This window comes from Bufo bufo, chromosome 1 (assembly GCF_905171765.1).
Source record: "Bufo bufo chromosome 1, aBufBuf1.1, whole genome shotgun sequence".
NCBI classification, from domain to species: Eukaryota; Metazoa; Chordata; class Amphibia; order Anura; family Bufonidae; genus Bufo; species Bufo bufo.
Window position 1 is genome coordinate 421,043,251 of NC_053389.1, and position 4,603 is coordinate 421,047,853.

At 37.9% G+C, this 4,603-nt stretch overlaps 1 long non-coding RNA gene across 1 annotated transcript; it reads right to left on the minus strand.

Annotated features, from left to right (window-relative positions):
- Positions 1 to 904: 904 nt before the first annotated feature.
- LOC120987051 lies at positions 905 to 4,077 on the minus strand. Its single transcript, XR_005775896.1, has 5 exons — positions 3,605 to 4,077; positions 3,455 to 3,531; positions 1,659 to 1,727; positions 1,231 to 1,328; positions 905 to 1,116 (listed from the first exon to the last, which is right to left on the minus strand). It is a non-coding gene; the product is annotated as an uncharacterized LOC120987051 (long non-coding RNA).
- Between the last annotated feature and the right edge of the window lie 526 nt (positions 4,078 to 4,603).

Genomic DNA, 4,603 nt, shown 5'->3' on the forward strand with positions numbered 1-4,603 from the left:
TTACAGCTTGGATACATGGCTATCTTGGCGTTGGAAGAAGATGCCCTATTCCTTCTTGTGCAGTGACGATCATAAGAGAAGTTTTTCCAGACCCACTTCAAGATTATTGCGGTTTTCTAATGTTTAGAGAGGAGCCTGCAGAGTATCTAGCAATGGAGTAACGTCATAATATATTATGAAAAGACTGTAAAATTATCTAGTTATGTAATAAAGTAACAATTTTAGAATGTATCTTTTTACTTTTTATTAATAAATATCTTAAAAACTTTGAAAGTTACAGCATAATATTTGGCTATTGAATGTTCCAAAACAATATTATAGATTGCAGAAATGTAAAATTTACAGAAATTATAGTCAGATTAAATAAAAAACACATATCATATTTTATTATAAAAAAAGGCCTCCTCCATATCCCCTCATAGAGTACCTTCACACTTGCGGAAGGGCACTCGGTCAGGCTATCTGGGCAGGTCAAAATGATTAGGGATCTGCACAGCTACTTATAAGGTTTATTGCTGAGATGGCCCTCTGTCACCATTGACTATAGGCAGACCAAAGTGTACTGCGAAAGATAGATGGACTGAAATTCAAACATTCTTTATTGTTAGTACCTCAAGCTCTCGCAGTGGGACGCCCCCGCCTCCATAATTTTCAAGAGTGTTCAGATTTATAAAAAAAAAAATTTCATTCAGGCTATTGTCCCGATGAATGGCCATGTCGCTAGTGTGAAGGGACCCCTAACCTTTACCAAACCTCACACAAAGTTTATGGATATTCCTTACACATCTGTAAGAAAGCGGTATATAGTAACCTCCTTGCCAACAGGAAATAGCTAAAATCTCGACAAAGATAATGTTTTGTAATACGCAAAAATGTCAAAGATAGAAAACAATTATAAATTAAAAAAATGTTTTGCTTTCTGACATTTCATTACAGTTATGCAAAGGATATCCATAAAATGTATATAATATGTTATTTTTTATTTAATTTTTAAAAAATATCAATTTCTCATAAAAAACATATATTGGCATAATTTTATTAAAATAAATTTCAAATTAAAAGGATGATATGGTAGATCGAGGGCAAGTCCGTCAATGTGGTTCCTCGGCTGTCAGCCTGTGGACAAAAGACATGGTCAGAATATGAAATGTACTGCAGCGCTGTCTCTGTGAGAGGAAAAGGGTCAATCAAGGGACTGTAGCGACATTATAAGACTGTCAGTGAACACACCTTGGAGTCTAATCGGATCCCCTTGACTCCACGGCTGGCAGGAAACTTGTTGTTCCTTCCCGGGCATGTCCGACACGCTGGTACAGTTTACTGTCATCCTGTGGACAAAAGACATGGTCAGAATATGAAATGTACTGCAGCGCTGTCTCTGTGAGAGGAAAATGGTCAATCAAGGGACTGTGGCTACATTATAAGACTGTCAGTGAACACACCTTGGAGTCGAATCGGATCCCCTTGACTCCACGGCTGGCAGGAAACTTGTTGTTCCTTCCTTCCTGGGCATGTCCAACACGCTGGTACAGTTTACTATCAGCCTGTGGACAAAAGACATGGTCATAAAATGAAATGTAATGCAGTGCTGTCTCTGTGAGAGGAAAAGGGTCAATCAAGGGACTGTGGCTACATTATAAGACTGTCAGTGAACACACCTTGGAGTCTAATCGGATCCCCTTGACTCCATGGCTTGACAGCACTTCTCCTACACACAGGTATAATGTCTAAAAAAAAAAAAAGTTAAGTTACATTCTTAATGTAATATAACAACAACTTTTGATTGAAAAAGCATAATGGTCACTGCCTTGAGCCAGATCTACTTGCGCTAGCCTTACCCTTTGCACTAGTGGTGCAGTCCCGTCTCGGTAAACGAATATCAACAGATTTAACTAAAGTAAAATAACTAAACAACAAAGTTAGTTCTCGTAACATTCTAAAAACTAACTTTTTACTGAACATAGTAACGGAAAAGCAGGATTTATTTTTTTTTGATAAATTTTTTATTCTTTTTCTTGAACCCAGATGAACTGTATTAGTTTTTACGAAAACGTGACCAATGTTGCCGTAGAATGTCTTCCTTTTTCGGGCGTTCTACATTAGCAATGTTGGGTGGAAGATCAGGTGTTCGACTCTTCCATTCTGCTGTGATGTCTCCTACAGCTAACTTCAAACAATCAACTAAAATCGGAGTAACATGTTCAACGCTCATTGCTTCATAAACGTTCTTCACCATCCAGTGTTTTTTTCCCTTCGGAAGTATTAATTTTGTTCTTCTTGTTCCAATGGGTTCTGACACTGAAGTTGGGAAGTGAACAACAGCTTGTGGTCTTCCGAGATTATTATTGTGTGCCAAAATTGCCAGTTTGGTTCGTGTTTCCATTCCATCTATACCGAAATGTATTCTTTTTGTTCTGTACTTTAAAACTAAACTGTGGAAGACTTCAAGAGGTCCAGTGTGGCAATTTCGGATCAGGTGTGGTACATCGCTCGTCATTTGTTTGTTTTTGATGATTTCTTCTAGTTTTTGATAAGCAGTACTTTACTTTCTAAGCCACAAAACTTAAGTGTCTTCAGGTCGCAGTTCATCGTGGGCACACTTATTATAGTGTTCTCCATCTTCCCATTCATGTCTGTTGGCTACATGATGTAGAACAGAATTCCATCTTTCCCGGAAAATAAAAGCATTGTGGTCACACGTTTTAACACACCACCAGAAATGGTTGATTATCTTTTCTATCCATGGTTTTAGATCCTTTCCGGCTCTTCCGTTACTTGCCTTGATTAATCTTTTCTTGATTGACTTAGCATAGTGCCAAATGTCAAACTGATGATCTATGTCAGTGTACACCTCGCGCATCAATTTTTGAATACTGACATGTCTATCAGAGACAAATACACATATGTCAAAGCCATTGTTTTTAACTCGTTCCATTACTGTTTGGAATCCAAACTTCTCCATAGCTCCCGATGAACTGCACTGGCTTCTGTGTACAACTTCGAAATCTATAATTTTTTCAGTGTACAGGTCCATAACAGTGTAAATACAATATTTAGCGGAGTGGCCGGGGCTATCACATTGACCATCTCCTGCTAAACAAATTGGCAAACCATTCAAATCTTCCTGTATTTTTTTTTTTTCTTGCTTCCAGGCAATATCGATAGCGGGGAACAGAAATTTGGTTTGGCAACGGTAATATGTGGTCTCAGAAAATGTGCTCAAGCAAAAAATTCCAAACAACTCCTGAACTTTTTGATAGTTTAGGCCACTGCAGAGTATTGACGCTGCCAAAAGGACATTTTCACTCCAGAAACGTCCAATTTTAGGCTGTGTATGCCATAATAAAGACGAATGTCCGCTACGACAACTACCGCAAATTATTACAGCTGATCCTTTCCTTTCTTTTGAAATTGAAAACACAGTTAGATTGCAATCAACATACTGACACTTCACCTGACGTAGCAGTACATCGAGACAACTTTCGTTCACAATCAATTTCGTGTCTTTTACGATGTTTTTATATTGCATATCTTGAAAAGAATTATCATGGTCAATGTCTAACATAGACTGTAAAGCAAATTGATCAGAAGAGCAGTGGCTTACCATCAAAGGGTCATATGTGTGGTCTCTTGAATCACGAATTTCCCCTGCGTCAGCCAGACTGCTAATATTGTATGAATCCTCGAAGTCACCTGTCAACGGAAATATCCCACTAACCAGATCATCATTATTACCGTCTTCTTCCGGTGGCTGGGAGATCTTTTCATTTTCAAATACAATAGGAGAAAGAAGTCTTATAAATGGATTAATTTGGTGCCGATTTTGGAATTGAGAACAATCAGGCAATGGGGTGGATTCATGAACAATATTTGTATGTTCACGTAAAGGTGATTCTTCTTCCCTAAGTGTAAGATTTTTATCTGTACTAATAATTATTGAATTTGTCAAATTTAACTCTGTCTGAGTTGAAGCATCCGTGAATTTGGAAATTAGAATTTCCACATTCTCAAATACTTGTTGAACTTGCATGGACGATATGGATACAGTATGACCACGAGATTCATTTGGAATAGATGATTCTGATGATGAAGGAGTAACCGACTGCTGGGAACCTGTTGGATTCTGAAGTCGTTTTTTCTTGGAAATTTTTGACTCTAAAACTTTTCTTTCGGAATCAAGAAAATTTTCAAAAAATGAAGGGTTTGCTACTGGCCGAAGCGAACGTCCGCCAGCATTGACTATAAAACTATCATCAGAAAAATGTAGCGAACAAATATGATACTTATTGTATCTTTTCTTTTTGTAACCTAGAATCTCCTCTGCTAGAGAAATAACTTCTACCTCTCCAGAAACATAGAAACATAGAAACATAGAATGTGTCGGCAGATAAGAACCATTTGGCCCATCCAGTCTGCCCAATATACTAAATACTATGGATAGCCCCTGGCCCTATCTTATATGAAGGATGGCCTTATGCCTATCCCATGCATGCTTAAACTCCTCCACTGTATTTGCAGCTACCACTTCTGCAGGAAGGCTATTCCATGCATCCACTACTCTCTCAGTAAAGTAATACTTCCTGATATTACTTTTAAACCTTTG